A 16,189-nucleotide genomic window follows, 5' to 3' on the forward strand; every position below is an offset into this window, starting at 1 on the left:
TTTTTTACTTAGTAGACAGAGACTGGAGAAAGAGCACACATTCTGTGATTGTGCTTGAATTCACATGCAAGACTGAAATTCACCCTCCAGAATGAGTCTGGTGGGATGACATCTGGATGGGAGCTGTTGTTAAGACACTGAACACTTGAAAAGCTTGAAAATGTTTCCCTTTCAGAGAATGAAGTTGATGATCTACCCTCCAGTTAAAGTGTGTAATGACTTCTGTTGCAAAAGCCACTGGAAGAATGTGGTGATGCTCTGGCAGACTTCAGAGAGCACCCCAGGTGCTGTGTTCAGTAAAGTTTCTTCACAGAGCGGTCACCTAATGTAGGAGTTACAACTTAATACTTCTGCATGGAAGCAACAGACAGGGATGTGCCACCTGGCCTTCTGCAACATGTAAAAGCTTGTCCCATGCTTCACAAGAGCCCTGTGCTGCACTGCAATTTCAAAACCTGAACATTTCCTTAATTTCTTCCCCAAGCTCACGCACATATACACAGCCATATTAGTGGTGTTCACTTAAATGAATAGCCTGTTATGTCTCTCTCCTCTTACTGTCAATCCTCATCTGAGGACAGATGGGCTAGCCTAACACTCAACTTGAATTTCTGAGCCCATAACATTTGAATAAGGATGGAATTAGGTAAAGTAAGTTTGCTCATTACAATGCTGTCACGTACACACTCAAGAACATAGTGCAGGGTTTCAGTAGGGAATAATCAAAATAATAAAACCCTCTCATTTTTAATTGAATCTCCCATGGAGCAAACATGGATCCAATTACTGGAAAAGTCCTGCAGGTTAGCAGGATCTCAGGCACCGTAGTGTTCTCGCACTCACAGAATAAATATACAATTTGCAAGGATGCAGCGGGGTGTGTGGAGAAGAAGTAATGCATTAATGATATTTCTGGACTACAAAAGACAAGGAATATATGCAAAAGCTACTTTATAGTTATGACAAAATTTAGACTGTTCCAAAACTGGGTGATACCTTTCCCATAATGAACTAGATTACATTAGAATATTTCTCATTTCTTTCTACAATGACGCTCTAGGAAAGCCCAGATAATTTCATAATCAAAATACACCTCTATACAAAAAACCAATGTGATCAATATAATTCAGATCAGTGCATTGACTGATGGATCTCAAAAAAGCAAACTTATTACAGAATTCTTTCCAGTTCTTTGGTTATCATCAGTAAAATGTCCTAACAATATCTGCGTGTTAGACAAATTAAAGACAAATACACCACTGATGTTCTGACCATAAGGATAATTAGCCAACAAAACAAATTACCAAGATCCTGAGCAGATACTCTATCATTTACAGACTTTGAGTCTCAAAGACGACTTCTGACTGCAATGCAGAAAGGTCTGTGGAGTGTTATACCCCTGGTACAGCATAAGGTCAGGCCATAATTGCTCTGTCTGGACTTCAAAAACCTCTGTAAATTAAAATAAGGCTCTTAAATTCTCTGTTGCTTGTGACCTGAACAGTGATTTAAACAAAGATCTCAAATGCTAAGTACATCAGGGCACCAACCTCACCAAACTTCTGTGTTCTACAAAACCCAGTGGAGGGGTTGGGAACCTCTCAAAAGGATGTTCAAGGTCTTTGCAATAGATCTACAACTGTTCGGCATCACTTAAAAACTGAAGTTGAAAATAACTGAATGCAGAGAGATTTCAATTTAAAAAGTGTCTCGACTGCTGGTTTTCTTCAGTTCTCTGTGGTTGCTTCTGAATCACGAGACAACTCAGCACATCAGCCTGTGATCCACAAGTTGTCCACGACAAGAGTCACAGTGACAATCTCCGGGCTCTCACTGTTCCCTGAGGGTATGACTAGATACCTACGGGACACCAAGTGACCCCGCACAACAGCAAGTGTAAATCATTTCAGAGCAATGGGATCTCTGGAGGATCCAGCCTAGGAAGTGACAATTAGCTCTTCTGACTACCAGATGCTTTGTCTGCATTTCCACATCCTTTCCTCTGTCCCCAGACACACTCACCAGGATCTCTGCTGCTACAGCATTTCAACATCATTTTCACACCAACTTCTGGGATCCGCATTTGGTTTTCCTCTGCAAAAAATACCACTAATCCCAGAAACCTTTCCCTGAATTCATATCTAACTATAAAAACATGTAATTATAAGGCTTCAGGATTTAGGACAGCATTAACAATTTGAAGACAGTTCTAGGAGCAGCAGGACCAATACAGTCCACCTTCCAATAGATAAGGGAGTAATAACTGATTGACTTTGGAGTCCAGGGTCATATGGAAAGCAGCTCTGATGCATCCTTTGTCAGAGACACTACACATGTGAAGTGTTCAGATCAAGATTGATATTTCTTTGTAAAACTCAGCTGAAACAGGCCACAGGGTTCAAAAATGTAGGATGTGCACATACAGTGAGGATTATCCCATAGGCCTTGCTTCCATGAGAAGGCAGAATTGGAGAAAAACAAACAAAAACCAAACAAACAAAAACCACACACATTCCCTCCCATACACATACATCTCAAAATTACAAAGCGCTCTAAGAAAGGATGTTATTATCATATTTTCCTTTTTGATAGGTAAAGACAAGAAAGAGTAGAAACATTCTGTGCTTATGCAAGGTCAGAGAAGACCCATGTTCAGAACCAAAAGCAAAGCCAGTGTAACCTGATTGCTACCATACAACTCCAGCACCCACATTTCAAGAGACTTCATGTCCCTCACTTGGTGTGACAGAAACAAGCCTTTATTCCAGCTGCTCCCAGATTTCTAGTTTCTCTATTCCTTTTGCTTTGGCAGTTTCCCTGTCAGAACAAGAACTCTGCTTCTTTGAGTCAACTGCATTACATGTCTATTAAAAATATTGTTTTTAACAAAGAAAAAATATACACTACAGAGCCATTTAAAACATCTGGACACTCACAAAGAAAAGCATTTACTAGTCAGTTGTTTTCTCCTGTGTTTCCTTGCCAAGCAGATAATTATGTTTAAAAAAGTCTAACTCTACCTAAAACCCATACTCTTCATGCAAGCCACATAACAATACAGATGTTGACTTTCACTTGAGAAATGGGTGCTGACTTTGACTATGCTGACTTCTGGGAAACAGGCAATTATGGATAGCACTTACAGTGTCATGTGCAGTATTAGAATTGTCATCAGAAATCTGGCTTCTGAAATTAAGAAAAATATCCATATCTACTTGACTTTTCTGGGTTTTATTCACTTTTGATTTTTAGAAAATAATGATAAATTAACAAAAAAACAAATGAGAAACTCACCAACCTATTATAAAGTTTAGTTTATTGGGTTTGATTCCTTTCTTATAGATTTAATTGTCCTCCAAGTAAAATCGAGGACATTTTCTCTTTCACTTTTCCCTGTGTATTTTATTTTTGTCCAAAACATTTTCTTTTAAAACACAAATATACATATTATCAGTTCAAAAGTATCCAAGTGAGATTTAGACACTAGAACTCACAGGCTCCTCTGAAACATACCAGATAATGCCAGTTTTTGCTAATAGTCCATAAAATAGTGAAAGTCAGAAAAGGCCTTTTGCCCAAATATCAGATTAACCGCTGTGTTTTGTGAAGGCTTCAACACCTGTGACAAGTCTGAAAAAAATAACTGAGAAAAATGTATTCAAGTCCTAAAGAAAAAGGATTATAAATGCTTCTGAAGCACAGCAGGCTTCTGAAGCACAGCTAACATATTACCAAAATTGAGTTTGCATAGTTGTTGTGCTTGAGACAGACAAATGACATAGACCAAGTTCATCTAGGATGAAAGTAGTAGATGCCATTTATTGCCACAAGTGCATTTTTATACAGTTTTACTAATTCATGTGTCTCTTCACTATTGGTTACAAGTTACAGCAGTAACATCTCATTTTGCTGTCATTGATGTTGCTCTTCTACTCCCTTCTCTCTCAAGGGTACACCTTAATATCTCCAGATACTCCTTTACTCCCATCTTTCTCATGGGTAGGCCTTAATATCTTCAAGGCTAATTTCTGTTCCCATGCCTTCCGTCAGGGAATTCATGGACCCACCGTAGTCCCCCACACATAGAAATCAGAGATTCAGCCCAACTTCATTAATTCTTCTCATATGTTTTTCACGCCGGTGTTGGTAGGCATGGCATGATCCAGTTTATAAATTTCTTTAAGCTTGAGATAATATTCAGTGGCAGCAACACATACAAATCCAGAAGATTTCTCCTTAGTCGAGACCAAGAATATTTAGAAAACGATAAGCCTCCAAAATCTGTCATGATCATATTAACGTTTCTTTCACCTTGTCCTTTGAAGAGTATGAATCCCTGGAACATGGGAAGGGTTGTTACCAGCCATGACTAAGACATGTTAACAAACCTGTCCTGCTGCTGTTTCTCTTGTCCACTTAAAGAGTCAGTAGGACAAGACACATTGATTTCCACTTACGAAGGTCATCCAATAAGGTCACTAATGTTTCCTTAATGAAAGCTTTGATGAAGAGGACACGATGAGTGAAAAATCACCAATCCCTGGGCTCTATAGATTTCCCATACAACAGATCTGAACTGCTTTTAGTACTGCTGTATCCTCAGAGATAAACGTGCAGAAAATCTTACACTGCAGGGTTCACATTACTTCTACTTGGTAGTATATTGTTAGGATCTTTTTTCAGTACGATAACTAGTACCATACTTACACCAACGATCTCATATCACTGTAAACGTAAAGCATTTGACAAGCCACAATAAGAATGTGGTCCATGGTGCAGCTTCTCTATTAGCAACCACAAACATGATGAAATAGTCATAAATGCGACAAGACAGCAGCACCCACAGTAGGGAACATGGGACTACTAATGTTCAACAATCCAACAGAAGGAAGGTTAAGGAACAGGACCCAGCATACAGACTATCAACAGAGCATAAATTGCCTCCTCCTAGCAAAATACACAAATTGTGGAAGATGAAGGAGAAAATTATAAACTAGAAACTGGTGTGGATAGGTCTCACAATGAAGTCCAAAAGACAAATTCAGAAGACGATAAGTGAGATGCATCCTGCATCATCTCACAGTAATAAAAGGTTTTTAAGGGAAGATAACTGCCTCCTTTAGGTGCTCTTCTTCAAAGGTACAGGGCCTGGCACACCAGCAAAAAGCTCCTAGATTAGACCTTGCTCATACACGTCTGCTGAAGCAGATACAAGCTGTGCATCGAAAGCAGGAGTGCTGGTGACCAGCTGTGCAAACCCTTGTCTGCACCACAATCCCTGAGCTTCAGAGGTCGTTTAACAGAAGCTTCACAGAATCACACAGGCCTTTTGTCCACAGATTGGTATTTATTTTATAGTAAACATGAAGGAGATTTCAGGGCAAATCAGAGGCCTTGTATTTTATTTAAGTGGGACTTTTGTTGCCAAGATATAATTTTATTCATTATTAAACTACCAGCAGAGTTACAGATGGTACTGAAGTTAAATTGTGTGCATCATTTTGATTGCAACTGTAAATTGTCTCTGTACTGGGATTTAAAGTTGAAAAGATTCACTGGTATTTATGGGCTACATAAAATTCCTCTTAGCATTACCAACTTAATGGCATACTTTGTTTTAAAGACGTAAACCATGCATTTCGTACCACGCCTTTAAGAGTGCTCAGAAGTGGCAACTGATGTCTTCCACTTTATCTGTTTTCTTCCTGCCTTCTGTACCTACAATTATCCTTTACAAAGACAATAAATAAATATTTGGACTTGCAATGGAAATTAACCTTCCACTTCATAGTCAAATGAGCTGTATGTGTACGGGAGGAGGAGCTTCTGTGGGAAAAAAGAATACACACACACACAAGAGACAGAAGGAGCTTCTGTGAGAAAAAAAAATACACAAAACAAACAAACAAGCAGGAAATGCATTAACTTTGAATGTGACCACAGATTTAGAAGAGATTGAGAGATTATTTCTGTATCAAAAGTCCCTACGCAAAGCATCTCACCAGGACTATCACATACTACTAGGTTCTATTACCATGAATAGCTTAGTAAGGAATTCTTAAAAGGAAAAAAAAAGTTTTCCTATAAAGATAAATTCCTTTTTTTTTTTTTTTTTTTAAAATTCCTAGAGCCTGGCTACCCTCACATGCACAGCTGTGAACTCCATCTGCTAGATGAAAGGCATGGCACATTTTTTTGAAATATAAGAGACTAGAGAAAGTACTTAACAATGCAACGATGTTCCTTTTTCTGTCATAGCTATACCACAAGTAAACATCAGTATTTAAGCTAATCATGAACTCTTCCTAAACTACTATAAATTACGTAAGTGTTCTTTCATATGCCTGTAAACCTTGACGTAAAATTATTGTTCAATCAGTACATTTATAGAACATCCTTTCATGATACAGTCTGCACATGTAGCCTTGTCTCACAAAAAGTGGTCAAGTTTGATTTTGAAAAATGTAAGCAGCTCTCAAAAAACTCTGATTCCATAGTAGGTCTTATTTTACTGAAACAAGCATGTCTGATGGGTAAGTCCTAGTCACGATAATGAAGAAGGAGTCAGTCTGAGAAGGAGAGCAATCACGTTACACTTGGGCTTATGAAGCTGAAAGGTGAATTTCAAATAACTGTCAATGCAGCTCCAGTAAACTAATAGAGGGAATCAATACTTGTTTCAAGAGGGTCAAAGAACATCTGGTAAAGCCAACTACCAATAAAAGTCAGTTAAAGAAAAATAGTCTTAAGTATAAGGAATGGTTGTTCTCAGACTGGCTCTGTCTTAGCCCATGCCATTTAGGTAAGTCATGTCTGTATCTATAAAATGAAGGTACCCATCACTTTACCTTATACTATATGCTTTTCATTAGATCATAGACTTTTGATTTTAGATTTGCTGACAGCTCATTCCTGTCCTGTCACAGAACTCCACTGAACAAGATGGTAGTCTGAGATCTCAATGATTGCTTAAATAATTGCTATTTCTATATGGCAAATAAAACAGATCACATAAAAAGGATGTGGTGGCTCAGCTTGTCAACATTTCTATTCCAATGAACAAACCTGCAAAAACATATCACTGTCCAAACCTGTGATTTATTCTTAGTAGGTGTAACAGCAGTTGTTTGGGGTGCTTCCTACCTCCTACTCAGAATACATGATTATTTGCCTTTTCCTCCCACATTTGTGAGATCCTGTTAATTTAAAAGTTCTCTGATCTTTGCCCTGAGATCAGAAAGCTACAAAGCTGACCCAGAGGATGGAAAAGGTTTTCTGTTTGAAGTTTGCCCTTTTGACATGTAACACACTTCAGCGGACAGACAGTATAAAATTCCCTTAAAATCATGACAGGGCAACATAACCAGAGATTGCTTTTCTGTACGGGAAAACAAAGGCAAGTGATTTTGTCAGCATGGGGCATTTTTGGCTACATTATGAAAAATATAATCCAAGAACAGAGAGGCCCTTTGCTATGGTCACGCAGCATCATGAGCATTCTTTTTATCCTGGTCTACATAAAACTCATCACTTGTGCAATTCAAAGCAAGTAGTTGATATATTCTAAAGATCAAGACTGTCTTTTAGAGTTTAAGAAGTTTTATTAATAGCAGCACTCACAGAAACATAAATTTGATGTTCTTCAAAAGCATCAGACTTTGCTATGAGCATGCCCTGTTCACCAGGAGCCATCACCCAAGGAGCAGTTCAGAGCACCATCAATTAAACCATGGATTCCAAGAAACAGAACAGCATCTGCCTTAAAATACCATAATACATACAATTAAAGCAACACTGAATTTGCAGAAAAAAAAAAAAAAAAAGTTAATGTATCAGCATCCATCAGCAAAGCTGCTAGGCTCATTACTGGAAGAAAAACATAAGAATGAACAGAGGCAGCTGGACTGAGTTCAGTATAGGCATTCAGCAATACAAAATTAAAATGCAGAAAGGATAAAGCATATTTTCTGCTGATGTTACTCAGTGTTAAGATAATTCAAGAATTCATTGGTGAAACAGTTTTTCCAAGTTGTTTTTAATGGGAATGTAAATACCTGTTTCAATGAGAATAAGGTTTATTGAAGAAAAAATATCAAAAAAAAAAAAAAAAAAACCACAACCAACACATAAGAGAAAAAAAGAAAAGCTTTCTGCAGAACAGCAGCAGCAAATGGGTTATCATCAGGACTGGAACATAAAAGCCAATTTGGGAAACACAGAATCATAGAATGGTTGGGGTTAGACTGGACCTCTGGAGATCACCTAGTCCAATCCACCTGCTAAAGACAATACACCTAGAGCAGATCTCACAGAAAAATATCCAGGTGGGTTTTGAATGTCTCCTCCACAACCGCTCTGGGTAGCCGGTTCCAGTGCTCTGTCACCCTCAAAGTAGTTTCTCATCATATTCACATGGAACCTCCTATTCTTCAGCCTATGCCCATTGCCCCTCATCTTACCGTTGGGCACCACTGAAAAGAGTCTGGTCCCATCCTCTTGATATCCACCCCTGAGGTATTTGTAAGCATTGATAAGATCCCCTCTCACCCTTCTCTTCTCCAGGCTGAGCAAACCCAGCTCTCTCTGTCTGTCCTCATAAGAAAGATGCTCCAGACCACTCATGATCTTCATAGCCCTAGTGCTTTATTTGCAGTTGTGAGGGGATTTGACCATCTCAGGTAACTAACATTATAGGGGAAAGAGAAGAAACAGAAGAGCTTCAGCAATTTAAGTAAAGCCATGCTACTTCCTACCACCTAACGTTCAGCCCAGTGAGACAGAAATATAGCTCTGACTTCTCCAAACTGCAGGAGACTTTCATACAGATGGACATCTGTGCTGTTTGCCACACCTTTAGTGACCTTTAAATTCAGCATGCTTGCAGCAGTGCTGCTGTAAAAATCAGTGAAGCAACTCCACACCAATTGCTTATCACCATTAAACATGTGACCACAGACATACAAGCTGAGGCCCTTAATTGAGGACTTCTCTTATTTTACGCTGCCTTTCTGGAGGTACACAGTGTTAGTAGGGGTACAGGCAGTCACTGCAAAGACTTTCAGGCAATGCCATAACATTGTCTGGTAAGGTTATTCTGTGGACAGATGCTATCTCTAACCAAACAACAGTGGCAGCTAGAGAGGTGTGGAATGCTGATGAATTTCACAGGCATACCCAGGTAACAATGCACAGCAATTTAAAAGCCATCAATAACCAAGACGCTATCCCTTGAATTTTCAAATCAATCATAGTCAAGTTAATTCAATTTTTATTTCTCCTTTGAATCTTTGATGAACTCATGGATAAAACTGATTAAAGGAAAAAAAAATACACAGTATGGGGTTCATTAAATATGTTTTGTTTGGAAGAGAACTTCTTCAAATTGTGTAACATGCAGGATTGCATACTGAAAAGCTATCATAACTGAGAATTTCAGTGCATTCCATAAGGCTGAATGTTCAATTTGTAGGATGTGATCAAGGATTAACAGAGATGAAGGTAGTACTAAGTGCCCATGTACCATTGCATTTAAATGTAATGTCATTTCAAGGGATGGTAAGTAATCATTTCATGTCTCAGTAACCTCAAACAAAAATGCCTTATTTAGCCTCAAACCACCAATTTTTAAGACTCCTCTATGCAAGTTAATGACTTATATAAGGAACTAAATTGAAAAAAAGTTACAAATTCCCATTTTTAAGCAAGGTGAATGCAGTTTGATCTCAGTTTAAAGATGAAAATTTTCTGCCAGGCACTTCTTAGGACAGCATGTTATCTCTTCATCAGTCACAGTGGCATTTTTAGTGCCACAGGAGAAAAGAAGCCTCTTAGAACATGTTGTCAAATATGCAAGAGAGTCTATACACAAATTTTGATTTTTTTTCTCCAACTACTGACAATTATTTTGTGAATCAATATTTAGACCTCTATGGTCTTTGCTACAATCTTGTGCTACATTAGGCTCTAATCCCACACTGTGAGCAAGATCCATGGCACTAAATTATCACGGTCCTCAGTCTTCACATTGCTACAGTTCTGGTCCGTTACTTCAGATTCACTTCAGCATCTCTGTCATTGCATTTTCTTGTTAGTGGAAGGTATTACATGACCTTCTGAGAAACTTTCTCCACTGACTAACATTATGTAGTATACTGGAAGATGTTAGGAAATTCAAGGACACAGGACTCCCCAGAAAGCAGTCAGAAAATGGGAGGACACCATGAGGGTGATGGCAGCGTCATTCTTCCCAGTGATACCCTATCCATCATTCATAAATACAATACTAGAGCTTTTGGGAAATATGAGCTTGTGGTCTAGATACTGAACTCGTAAAGATATTTTTCTTTGCCAGTTCAGTCACTGACTCATTCAGGATTTGAGCCTTGCTGAGATCAGCTTTTCAAATGTATTATTTCCTGCTGTCATTGGTCAGGAGAGCAGCAGTTTGAGCAAGAGTCTTTTCTCACTCTCACAGCAAGCAAAGGTGAGAGCTTTCAGCTGCTTGAGGGTACAGAGGACAAGCTGAAGACTGTAGATGAAAACAGAGAGCTGAGGACGGTGGATGAAAACACAGAGCTACTCTGGACCCACAGGCACTACCAAAACCTGAACTTTATTTTCATGCAGAAAAACTATCCTTCTCAGTCTATACTGAAGATGCTTTAGAGAACAGATATGCCCCAAAGGACACATTAAAAATGGGTAATATTTATATTATCTATTATTAATAGATTCAGCATACATGTTCTCTTCATCCACATCAATGATGCTTTTCAATTCAGTATCTAGCAAGATCTGTATGCACCCTGGAATACCTTTGACAATCCCAAAGAATGATATTTTTTCCCTTGTGGAAATTTCAGAAGCCAGCAAGAGTGGCGGTGTCAAGGCCATACTTGTCATGCCTGATTAGTGGCTCGTTTCTCAATCCTGTTCAAAATCAACTAGAAGTTTTAAGATAAAAGATACAGACTTAATAGAAACATATTTGCTAATTACGATGATAATTTTATCCCACCTAGTGTTTCCTACATCAAAGACATTTTCAAAGAGGCAGATCACCAGTAGTTCTCCTGGATTTAACACAGAATACAGGATGACTGGAAGGTGGGGAAGAAAAACAGAACTCTCATAGCCTATGCAAGCACAATATAAAAGAAAAAAAATAGAAAACACAACCAGAACATAGCAGGACTATTCACATTAGGGTTTTTCAAAATTTGTTCTGCAACAAGCTCACAAACATGAAAAACAGAATTAAGAGGTAAAATACATTAAGGATTGCAGTGCAGTATTTATTTCACATGGGATTAAATAAACAAGGCATTCTTCATTTTAAAAACCACAGTGAAAATTCAGTGAACAACAACAAAAAAAAAAGATGGAAGTTGTGATTTAAAGTATTGATTAATGCACCGGTTTAAAACCCAGTAGAACTCTCGCAGTCAGCTGCCTTTTATTTTGTCTAAAAAGGCTATTTTTCACCCAACAAAGAATAAGGTTCATCAGTAGTCCTCCTTGTGACAAACTTCACACACAGAAAATAAGAAAGTCCTGATTAAAAAAAAACAAACAAAAACAAACAAAAAACCCCCCACAACAACAAACACAAAAAAACAAACGACATCACACACAGAAATCTATGTTCCCCTGTCAAAAACAGTACACAAAACAGAGCCATCTTTGCAAAGTTACTGTCAGGAGCCTTTGTAGATACAACTGTCAGACATGGAACAATTTGGGTAATAATTTGATAACTTGATTTTCAGATATGACAAACAGACAACTCCCTCAGGCTCCCTAATTGCTTGTCACTTTGTTTAGACAGATCCTGCTCCTTCAATATTGAATGACTAGCTCAAATGCTTTCACATATAATTATGGTTCAATACAAGCATGCCTCCTTAAAAACAAAGAAACTGTATATATTAGGGTAATAATCTTTTAAACACAGAGGGAAGCTCAGCTGTGTATTTTCTTACTCTCTTTAAAACAAATTCAGATCCTGCTTAGATTTCTGCTGGTTCACATCCCATTTTAATATAAAAACTCCCACAGGTTTTATCTCTTCAACAAAGCAATTAATAAAGCATGGCTCAAGCCATTAAAGGTTTATTTTATGCCCCTCTAAATCCTTTGAGATAAATAGAAATTGATGTTTATTTTGAGCCTTTTGAAATCTGAATAATTTCTGCAAATTCCTGCAGCCCTGAAACTAAAATATAATTACCTGCAAGTGTTCACATACGTAAGTATACATTCAAACTCACTCCCCTATGTGGCAAGCTTTTTAAAGATCAAAGAGTTACCTCTAGCCTTGAGGCTCCTTGTTTGAAAATACACGTTAACATTTAATGGTGTCACACACCAAAGCCCTGCACATTACTTTGAAAACATACTCTGCAATGGTGGAATTAGCTACTAGCACTAATCAAAGAGACCAGGAATATAACATCAGGAGATCCATGCCCAAGGCCTCCAACCCAAGAAACAGACCCCAGTTCTCTCAAGTGGTTATTTGCAGCATCCTAACTCACTATATCAGCCCAATGAAAAGGTGTGAAGTATCTGTTCCCTTCAATTTTGCTCTGGAGGAGTCACCAAACAGCTTTTACTCCTTTTCTTGTCATTGAACAGAATCACCTCATGAAACTCAGAATCACAGAATGGTTAAGATTGGGAGGGACACCCAGAGGTCATCTTGTCTAATCCTCCTGCTCAAGCAAGGGCTCCTACAGCAAATTGTCCAGGACCATGTTCAGACTTGTGTTGATTCTGGTAAGTCTTTTTGCTAACCCTGGGGGGCAGGGAAGCAAGGTCCACTTTGTAGATTCATTAAATCCGTCCTATCTTTCAATAGAATGTGCCATTCAGGAATAAGGAAGGTCTTTCAGTGTCCTGATGGGCTGTAACTTGGAGAATCTCTATGTAAATCCATCTCCTATGTCCTAAACTGAATGGAAGTGGGAAAGCTTCAGATAAAGTAATTCTTCAGGAAGGAAAAAAAAAAAGAATAAAAATGCAGAGCATTAGACCAAAGAGATGATGATATGGAATATCACCTGTCTTTTGGGTAGAGTTAAGAAGGATAGATAACTTTCTTAATCTGTATTCTTCTGATTTCTTTTCCTATTTTCTTGAAAAAAATGAATGGGTTTCAAATCAGCATGCTATATAATTCAGGAATGTTTTTTTTTGGATAGGTTTGTCCTTTGGAGATACATCTCAAATATGGAAAGATTCCGGAATATGCCTGAATAACAGTAGGGGAGGCATCATATAACCCAAAAGACACATATTGTTGGAGAGCATATAACATACCACATCAGCTTTTGCTATTTTTCAATTTACTCCTTTCACCTAGACTGATAATAAAGAGAATAATGGAGGGAAGTGGTCAAGCTCCTCTCAGCAAACCCATGAAGCTCCAGAATGACCTGATCAGCCTATGGAAGGTTAAGTGGATTTTGATGAAGCCATCAGCTTCAGCCACAATGGACTTGAGCCAATGCCAAGTTAGGTCAAAGGGATTCTTTTTCCCCTCCATTAGTTTCAATAGGCTCTTCATAAAACCCATTGGCTCACGCATGCCTACTAATTATAAAGGGAATGAAAATCCCAGTAAATCATTCAAACTATGGACATTTGAAAACAGAAAGACTCAGGGAAACTTCATAATCCCTTGCATATCACTGTGTGACTCACTGGGTTCATGCCAAAACTGCGATAACATTGTCCCAGAACCTGGGAACACCACCTCAGGCAATGTGAACCAGCACCTAGTCAACCAGATTAATTCATGTCCCCTTCAATTCCAGAGCAATAATTCCTCCTAAATCCAAGTGACATTTTATGTACTCACATCAGCCTCCCCAAATAGCCTTTCTCTCACTCTCAAAGGTAATCTACTTTTCACAGAAAGATTTTGAAAGTTCATGGCTATTCATATAAAGCAGAGACCAATTCAAAGGTCATGACACCATATTTTTAATGATTTTAAAAAAAAAAAGTAAAATGAGAAAGGTTTATATGTCTATTTTTGATCTTATTTTTTAAGTACAGCTAGGCCAGTTTGCTAATAAAATTCACAGCACCGCAACAGAAAAGCTGTTACCATACAGAATTTCAAACTGAACTTTTCTTTAAACATTGGTCACCAACGTGATGCTACTTACTTAGTTATTGACTGGAGGATGCACGTAGCATTTCGTCACTGCCCTGGCTGGTGTTTAAATATGACCAGAGTCACATTATTTCATATTTCTTTGTCTGTGCAAGTGTTTTCAGAACAAGCACACCGCCCTGTGTAACTCACAAATAGTCTCTGCAAATCGTTGTCCGAGCAGGACTATGCACAGTAGTGTCTGTGTGCAGCACATATGAAATCATGCCAAGCCTAGTTAAATGAACAGAGGCAAGTGCAGGCTTGTTTATTATTCCAGTGACATACAGCAGTCCTGACTGAAGTAGGGAGCATGCAGGGTAGGAAATGCATACAGCAAAAGACCACTTTGGAATGGTGCTTTATATAACATAACGCATGCCTTCTCTTTCTCTGGTGGGTCATGTCACTTTATCTCCATGTTGCAAACATGGAAATGAGGCAGGAGACTTAAACAAGGTCACACAAAAATCCTTTGGAATAAGCAGGAACAGAACTGCTGTCCAGAGTGCCCCCAACACCAAGCACTTCTATTCCCATTACCCTTTTTCTTGTCCTCATAGAACCACAAGAAAAGTCATTTGAAACTCATCAAATGCATGAAAAGTGCAAGAATTGAATCTGGGAAAGGACAGGGGAACTAAAGGAGAAAGCATTTTAAGAGCTGAATAGGACATATATAATGAGAAGAGGACAAGCCAAAAGAGTTTTAACCTTCCACTTTTAAAAGAGCTCAGACGTGTTAGTGTAGTATTTGAATGAAGCAAAACGGCATGCTACAAGAATGGTAGAGTAGAAGCTAATTTAGGTACATGACTGGAGCTTAGGTTGATTAGGTCATTCAGAGCCTGAGGCTTTCTGGCTATAATAAAACCTATTCCAAACCATCCCTGCTGTGTCTCACTTCTGTTTATTTGACTAGTTCTGTTCAAGGTCCAGATTTGGCAGAGCCTCTGTTCCCCCCAATGTGCATTTCATTTCCAACCATCTGCTGAAGACTCAGAGCCTCCTCTCTGAAATTTGAAAGATTTAATGACAATTAGCTTGAAAATACCCTTTTTAATTTTATTAACAGATTGTAGAATCAAGAAAATCCACAGGGGAAAACTGTATTAAATAGCACTGCCTTTCCCCATCACTAGACCTGCCTACCAAGCAGTACACACAAGACACATATGGGTATCTGCAAAGCACTTTGAATGCAGATCTACAACATTAATCCTGTAAGAATAATCACAACACCCAAGTTGTGCTATCATATAGCTTTACTGACTCAAATAAGACTTTGTGGAGATGCACTAAGCCATATGGCAAGTCATTCAACAGAATCTTGTTATTTGGTGTCAAGTCCCCTACCACTGGCCCAATCTGCCGGCTCCCTGCCCCCTCCCCAAATAATAAATCCAATAAATATTAGAGGAAAGCATGTTCTCACATGCTGAGAAGCTCAAGTTGCACTGGAAAGTTTCATCATTACACAGTACATATACAATACAGCACAACTTCCATACTTTGAATGATTTTTACCGTTTAAAAAACAAAGCTGCTCATTGAGATTCTTTGTTTCAAAACATCCATAAATTTATGACATTTGCATGTAAGTCAAAGATGCTTTACTTTCATTTCTTGGAAAATGCCTTTTCTTTTTTCTTTTTAATACAAATTGCTACTGCACACGCTCTCAGCTTTGTAGCAATTCATGTCACTGGCAACCTTGAGAAACTTGACTTATACCAGTTAATGTAGCAAAACAAGGCAGACATGTAATTAAGCCCTGAAAATGAAATCTTTTGTAAGCTTTAACAGCATCTGAGACATCAATTGGATTAGATCCACCTGCCAAAACTATAGGTGGTTGGATATGTCTCAAAAATGCCTATCTACCTGAGAGCTCATGTCCAAAGAAGGAATTGCCTCTTATTGTACATTATGAAGCCAAAATATTTTATTTTTTTTCCAATTCTAAGAGGCATCTGGTCTTTCCCTCTGCAAACTTGTACCCAACAGAGAGGTAGACTTGCAGTTTAT

General features: G+C 38.3%; 1 protein-coding gene across 1 annotated transcript in view; it reads right to left on the bottom strand.

The window, feature by feature from the left end:
• Nucleotides 1–16,189, bottom strand: part of CNTNAP5 (contactin associated protein family member 5) — a gene marked incomplete at its 5' end in the record, with an annotated part of 271,482 nt that overhangs the window by 201,845 nt on the left and 53,448 nt on the right. The gene's annotated exons all lie outside the window — the stretch shown is intronic.

The sequence above is a fragment of the Nesoenas mayeri genome (assembly GCF_963082525.1).
Source record: "Nesoenas mayeri genome assembly, chromosome: 6".
Lineage (NCBI taxonomy): Eukaryota > Metazoa > Chordata > Aves > Columbiformes > Columbidae > Nesoenas > Nesoenas mayeri.